Genomic DNA, 8342 nt, shown 5'->3' with positions numbered 1-8342 from the left:
AAAGCATCAAAAATGGTATCTAAATGTAGCAAACAGCTAGCTAAAAGCTAAAGCACCAAAAATGGTATCTAAATGTAGCAAACAGCTGGCTAAAAGCAAAAAGTGGCAAAAGGCTAGCTAAATGCTAAGTAGCACAAGATAACTAAAACATAGCAGATACGTTTTTTTTGTTTACCGGACAAAAAGTGATCGGAGCACGACGTCTTCGAGGGCAGATCCTTAGCCAGAGTCAACGATGTTCTGCGGCGAGCTCCTCCAATGGAGGTCCTTCAAATTTCCTTATTTTTGGGATTAAGTGAAAACTGCGCTTTGCCCAAACGTCTACCCGGCTGTAACATCCACTAACCCGGCACGAAACAACCATTCTTGAGAAAATTAACTACCGGTAACCTGATGCATGCTCAATAATCCAGGTAGAAAAATCTAAAAAAGTTAAATCTGGTCTTCTGGACATTCAAAAAAACCCAAAACAAAACACAAAAATTGTAGAAATATTTTGTCTTAGTCTTTCGGATGAAAGACGAAACGTTTCTACAATTTCTTTGTTTTGTTTTTTTGAATGTCCAGAAGACCAGATTTAACATTTTTAGATAACTACCGGTAAACTGCGTGTTTCTGTACCTGCTGCTAGAGGCAGCCTTACAACATGGAGGACGCACCTGATGTTACGTCACATGGGAACTATGCATTGTAAACATCAAGTGAACAAAAAACCACAGATTCTATCACAGCACTATTCAACTAAATTGCTCAGAGGCCGGACATCCAGCAGTTCTCGTCAGTAAGTTTGTTTTATGGTTTAAAATCCAGTTTTATTTAAAAATGAACCCACTGGAGGGCCGAATCGAGTTCACTCGTGGACCTGATTTGGCCCCCGGGCTGCCAGTTGAATAGCCCTGCTCTGTCATGTCTATATTTATGGAAAAAAAAATAAAAAGTTAAAGCTGAGAGTGAAAAACTGGTCCCAGCCTCGCTGCTTCCACAGGACCTCAGAGGTTCAGGATCAGCCAGGAGCTGCTGATTAACTGATCCTCATCAGTGGGACCACCTCCAGAAAAACATGAGTTTCTGCTGCTCTGGAGCATACAGGCGGGTGTTAACACAATGCCAAGGTGGAAAGACACCTGCAATGACCTTGAGAGACAGCTGTAGCTGCCCAATCTAGGAAGGGTCAAAGGTCATTGCCAGACTATCTGGAGTCCATCGTTGTACAGAAAAAGATTATTCGCAAGTGGAAAACTTTGTTTCCAGGAAAAGATGTCTCAGTTAATTCACCCAGCAGGTCAGACCACGCAACACTCCGAGTAATGAGCTCCAACTCCAACTGGCCTCAGTTGGCAGGTTAAAGGTCAAAGGTCATGGCTTGTTTGGAAGAGCTGCAGGAGAAAGCCTAAAACAACATGGCAGCACAACGTAGGGTTAGAAAGTTTCATGTGAAGGAACCACAAGACTTCTGGATGAAAACCAAACCAAAGTGGAGCGGTTTACCCAGAATGCAACACACAGAGTGCAGGCACCAACTGTGAAACGCAGTGGAGGAGGGCTGATGGTTGCAGTTATGGAGTGGACCACGAACTCTGTAGACCAAAGGATTCTAGAGTGAAATGAAAGACCATCCGTCCGACCAAACTGGGTCATGTTGCAACAGGACAACGATCCCAAACAGCAGCAGATCTTCAGCTGAACGGAAACAAAGGAAAGACTCATCGTCAAAATCAAGACTGCTGCGCGTTGTGATCTGCAGAGCCGCCGATGCTCTCCTTGTGCACCGAGCAGTGAAGGTCCAGGAGGAGGTCGGCACTGAGAGGTGAAGCGGGAGATGGAAACAAGTCCTCAAGGAAATCAGCCGAGGTGGCGCGGTAAGAACTGCCAGTTTTAAAGAAACCAACGTGCTTGAAAAGAGGCAGCGAGGTAAAATATGGAAGTATGAGGTGAGGGCAGCTGGATGGAAGTTGGTATAGGAGCTAACTGAGTGGTAGTCCGTGCACCGAGAAGACCACCTGCCGTGAGGCCCTGCATACTGATGACCTGGACTGACGGTTCTCTGGCGGTTATACGTGAGGCCATTAAAAGGAACACAAGCGAGTTACTTGTGAGGACTTTGTCTTCCAGACCGTTTTTCCTCTCTTTGTGTCGCGCTCTGTGCAGGGGAGAGTGAAGAAACAGAGCGCACACCAATGGACGACTGAGGCGGTGGAAAGGGGGAAACAGTCGGACCCGGGCAGCGAGCTGAGGCCGGCTGTTGGCCCTCCTCCTGAGCAGAAAAGAATTAACTGCGGAAGTGGCTCAGGCGAGGGACAAATTCACTTGTGAGACAGCTTGATAAATGAGTGGACGTTAAAATTCAGGGCACCTGGGTTGACATCAAAAGAGGATCATTAGAGAAACAATAAAAATAGGTCTTAGTAGCCTTTCACTGATCCTGGACAGTACTGAAGGCTTGGTGTCGTTCTCAACCATGACATGCTGAATAACCCTCACATTCAACGAACATTTACCAGGACCTCTTTTTTGACCTGCAAACTATTTCTCCAGTTATTACTTCTCTCCAATGGTTCCCTGTAAAACTCAGAGCAGCAGTTAAAATCTTACTTCTAACATACAAAGCTCTCAAGCTCCATTTTATATTTAAGCTTCTATGGTTCCAGAGACCCGGCCGGGGGCCTTTCTGGGTGGAGTTTGCATGTTCTCTCCGTGCATGCGTGGATTTTCTTCGGGTACTCCAGTTTCCTCCCACAGACCAAAAACATGCATGTTAGACTGATTGGTAACTCTAAATTGTCCCTAGATGTGTGAGAGAGAGTGAATGGTTGTCTCATTTGTTTCTATGTGTCCATGTGATGGACAGGAGACCTGTCCAGGGTGTCCACCGCTTCTCGCACAGTGACTGCTGGATATGGGCACCAGTGATTCGACAAGGACGAAGTGGGTAAAGATAATGGATGGATGGTTTCAGATATTCCTAAAAGAGCACTTCACTCTTAAGACCATCCATCTATCCATCCATACAAACATCATCTTGTTCTGGACTCAGGTCGTGGGGAAGCAGCTTGAGCAGGGAGGTCCAGACATCGCTCCACAGCCACCTCGTCCAGCTCTTCTGGGAGGACTCGAAGGCGTTCCCAGGCCAACTGAGAGACAGTCCCTCCAGTGTGTCCTGGGTCTTCCCCAGGGTCGGTGTCCCAGTCAGACATGGCCGAAGCACCTCCTTAAGGAGACATCTGGGGTCCATCCTGACCACATGTCTGAACCACCTAAACTGGTTCCTTTGGATGTGGAGGAGCAGCGGTTTTACTCTGAGTCTTTCCTGGAAAACTGAACTTCTTACCCGATCTCTAAGCACAGCTACCCTGCAGACGAAACTCACAAGACTCTTAAGAGTTTTCTTTTACATAACTCTTATAGTTAGGGTTGGTTTGGGTTTCCAGAGCTATTCCTTAGTTCTGCTGTTATAGACTTACAAACTGACCACAGCTTCTCACTTTGCTGCTCTCTTTACTTCCTCTACTCTTCACATGTAATTATTGTCATCATTGACCTGTTTGTCTTCCCATAAAAACCCCATCATGGACCAGTTCCTATGTTTGTCCATCTCTTTCCTGTCCTCTCTAACCCTCGCCAGCAGACTGATGCCTGTCCTGAGCCAGGTTTTTGTTCTGCTGGAGGTTTCTGTGATGGATCTGGTCAGGGTGTCCCACGCCTCTCGCACAGCGACTGCTGGACATAAGCACCAGTGACCCCCGTGAACCAGAAAGAAGGAAATGGGTAAAGACTGACTGACGGATGATTTCTTTCTGCTGTCAGTTGTGCGCTGCTCAGGATGTAAAGATTTGACTCAATCTGCAGGCTTCCTCAGATTGATAACGTGACGAATGTCATACGTATGAAGACGTTTCACATTATAATTAGAATGACTTGACTTTCATTGGATTGAACACTGGGTTGGGATTACAGGTGCAGCATTAGAATGGTTTTGTTCTTACCCGAGTGACAAGAGCTTTTGTGTTAATGCTGGTAATATTTTATCTGCTTCAGTGCCTCTTTCCTGCGGTTCCGCAGGGCCCGATCCTTGAACTCCTTCTGTTTTCACTGTATTTGCTCCCTTTGAGGTCTATCCTGAGGAAACGTGGTCTTTCATTTCATTGTTATGCTGATGATCGAAGCTTTTGACACCGTGGACCATCTTATGTCATAAGCTCTCAGAAATTGATTTCTCAGATCACACCATTGGTTGGTTCTCTGATTATCTCTCAGATCGGAGGCAATGTGTTCAAAATAATGGTACTTCTTCCAGTTATCTGTTAACAATGGTGTACCACAAGGTTCAGTCTTAGGGTCCACCCTCTTCACAGTCTACACAATGTAGGTCAAATCATTCCTGACGCATCCTTACATTTCTATGCTGACGATACAGTTGTAAATAAAGGTTGAATGAATTGTCAGATTTATCTTTTCTTAATGCATAATTCACCCTCTGTTAAACTGTTTTAATGACATTAAGGCATGGATGGCTTGAAATTTTATTAAGTTTCAACAATCAGAAAACTGAAGTTATTGTGTTTAGCCCTAGCTCTACTGTTCTCTGTTCCTGTAAACCTCGATTCTCTTGAGCCATATCTTTGGCAGTCTGTTTTTAATCTTGAGATGGTTTTGAAATCTGACTTTAAGTTTAATAAACAGATCAACTTTTTTCTGCAGAAAAGTTTCTTCCAGTTAAGGCAGATGGCTTAAGTACTTGCTGACCAGATCTGACCTTGAAAAGAGTCCATGCCTTCATTACTACCCAACTCGACTACTGTACCATGTTTTATGTTGGGGTCAGTCAGGTCTCCTTTCACGTCTCCAGCTTGTCCAAAATGCTGCAGCTCAGCTCTTAACAGGAACTCGTAGGTTTGAGCATGTTTCACCAGTTTTGTCCTCCCTTCACTGGCTCCCTGTACGTAACAGAATGTATTTTAAAATTCTCCTGTTGACCTTTAAGTGCCTAAATGGCCTTGCACCTTCATATCTAACCTAATGCAACCATATGTTCTTTTTCGGGTGCTGAGATCATCTGACCAGCTGTTTTGGTTGAAGCTCCGAGGAGATCTGGCTTTTTCAGTCGTGGGCCTTAAACTTTGGAACAATCTGCCCCCCCACCCAACATTAGACGGGTCACTTCACTTCCTGTTTTTAAATCTCTCCTAAACACACACCTGTTTTCTCTGGGTTTAACAGTGTGATTTGATTTAGTGTTTCGTTTAGCGTTTTTCATTTGATGCTTTTAATGACATTTTAATTTTTTCTTTAATTACTGCCATCGATTTGACTGTTAAGCACTTTTCTACCAGCTGCTGTTTTTAAATGTGCTTTATAAATAAATTTGACTCAAGTCTGAATCTGGAGTGGATTTATGATTTGGACTTTTTGTTCCACTGGGAAACATATATTGTTGTTCCTGAATGTGTTACAAAGCGTGTGTCGTTACACAGCAGAGCTCTACGCCTCCTACAAGAGACGAGAGCGTCCTCTTGTGTTCAGGTCCTCAGCTTGGAAACAACTTACCGAAACCATCTTTGTCTTTTAATTTATTGCCATACACATATATATATTTTATCTTTTTACACAACTTAAAGCATCAGGCTCACTGAATCAACAATGAACAATAGAAAAAAAAACTTTTTAGAAAACACACAAAAGCATGTCTACATGCCTGGATCATGAACAGTGTAATCTGTAGGGTGCACATTACCAAAAGGCAACAAACATTCATAAACGTGGTAGCTAATTAACAACAAGCATGGTTTTTTTCTTTCTCCACAACAGGAGGAAAAGCAGCACGATGTACCTGCAGGGTTGTGCGACTCCTTAATGCCTCCGGGACGCTAACATGTTGGAGGAGCTGTGTGAAAACGCTACATACAGGAACCCCACGGAGCCCTGAAAAACAGGTTTCCATAGTGACGGTGCCAGTTTGTTCTTTTACAGCAACACAGAGAAGAAGCAGCACTGACGTGTTTCATAAAGAACGTGGATGGAGAACGGCTTCAGAATCGGCTGCATGTCTAACAGACACCGACTCCATCATCGTACAGGTGTTCAGAGGTGAAAGGACGAGCGGCAGCAGGTTATTACACAGATTCAACAGCTTCGTTACAGGAACATGGAAGTGCACAAACATGGCAAGTCTTCATCAAAAAAACCACAAATAACAATTTCTCTGAGGACAACCGGAGTGATTTAGACAACGTCGAGCATCTGCTCAGTCGCACGTAGGATGAAAAACGTGTCGCTGAGGCAGCGGAGCTCAGATTCTTCCTGTAAACGAGAGAGAATTAAAGTTTATAAGAAAGTTACCAACGGAACGTGCCGAGGCTCGTCCAGCAGCACGCGCTGGGCTGTAACCTTCAAAGTTACGGTAAATAAATGTCCTGTGTGCTTTCTGATCGAGCTGAGAGGTTTAGTGTTTCTATTAAACATTAGGGCTGGGTAAAGGGATAGTTGGGATCTTTTGAAGTGGGGTTCTGAGGGAATGGTATACTCTGTGCTGAAAAGTGCAGGGTTGGACTCTTTTGTAACAAAAGCACTTCAGATTTGAAGGTAATTACTCAGTTTTTGTTCAAATATTCAACTTCCTGTCTCCTACCAGTTACCTCTCCAAACGTAAGATTGACCTTTGGCCCTTTACGAATGCATGGCTAATTTGTTTACCACGTGCTAGCACAACAACAAACGTTCACAAGCAGTCTTAACAAGTGCTAATCTCAGCTGCCGTCGTTGACCGTTTCATGTTTTTCTGTAAAAATGACCTTGTCTGCTAAAAACCATGAAACAGGCTTCGGTGCCAACTCTGCTAACCAGGAATCGTTGTACTTCTTGGTGTTTGTAATATATATATATATATATGTATAATATAAGTGGGTGATGCAGATTCTGACAATAAAAGCTGAGCTCCCCCGTGACCATAGCTTCCACTTTGTAATCCTTTCAGAATAAACTGCGACAGCTGAAACAAATCTTGGAACGTTCACTTCTTTTTTTGTTTTATTCTGAAGGAGGGCAGACGGTAAGAATTGTGCCAAAAAAAGTGCATATATTGGAAATGCACGAGGTGCCAGTTTAGAAAGAACAGCAGCCATGACTGTTCCAATAATGCACATAATTTACCCGTTTCACTAAACTTTAAATATTCAAGAATCACTGCTTATCCCTGAAATATAGCTCTTTGATCAATCTGAGCTGAAAGATGAATTCTGACCGCACAGATGAGCTAACAGCTGGTCTAATCTGGGCAGCTCGCTGCAGAAATTTCATTACAGTTTGTGAGAAAAAGCTCTTTTTAAAAACCTTTCCACCACAGTTAGGTCACATTACTCCGTTTATCCATCAGAAATGTTATATCACTGCAATGCTACAGCTAGCCGCTACTGCTGCCTTTACTTGCACTTGCTAACACCAGAAATCTATTTAAACAGTTCATTAATCAGTCTGGTCAAAATCAGATCGTTTCTCCAAACAGGTTGCTCATAGCATTATCTACAACAGGTAAGATACTAACTGCTTGTAACCTTTACACAGAACACCACTTTTAAAGGTCTGAACTATTCCTTTAAAAAAAAAAATCAAGTTACTGTCCTTTTGGTTTAATCAAAAGTGCAAAAAAATAAAATTATTATGTTCAGTCAAAGACGTGAGGGAGCCGTTCACAAAAACAACGAGCCGATAATTAAAGGATAATTCTTCAGGATCTTCATTTAGGACATATAAATGTAAATCTTATCTATCAAATTATACTTATAGACTCTTTAACTGCTACAGAACAAACGATTCAACGAGTAAACATAAAAAAAATTAAAGTACTTAAATTCTTTCAGCGACAGGTTTTGGCGGTTTGGGTGAAAAAGGGAACGGCGTGTTTTTCGTGGAAGTTGAACGACACAGACACAGAAAACACCACGTTAGGGAATGTGGTCACAGCCGCGGGCAGGTGTCCGAGGCGACGACCTCACAGGGACTCATCTCAGACACCGCTTCACTTCAGCGGCGATCAATAATATTCTGCAGGATCAGAGGACTGACCCCAGATCTGCACCGAACAGCAGGTTAAACGTTCACTTCCTGCGGCGGGTCACTCGGTGCTCTCCTGTCCAAGCTCCACTTCCTCCTCCCCGAGGAGGGCTTCGGGAGCACCTCCCTCTCCTCGGAACAGCTCCTCCATCAGCTGCTGCCCGGCGCTGCCAGCACGTGACGCCCACAGGGCGGCGCCTTCGCGCAGGCCGAGCGAGCGGAGCAGGCGTGCGTAGTCCAGACAGGAAGCCTCGATGAGTTTATGTGCAGACGAGGGTCAAGGAGCCATAAAAACA

The sequence above is a fragment of the Nematolebias whitei genome, chromosome 1, assembly GCF_014905685.2.
Source record: "Nematolebias whitei isolate Nwh7 chromosome 1, NemWhi1, whole genome shotgun sequence".
NCBI lineage: Eukaryota > Metazoa > Chordata > Actinopteri > Cyprinodontiformes > Rivulidae > Nematolebias > Nematolebias whitei.
The sequence above is the reverse complement of the archived record's forward strand: the minus strand, read 5'-3'. Positions refer to the sequence as shown.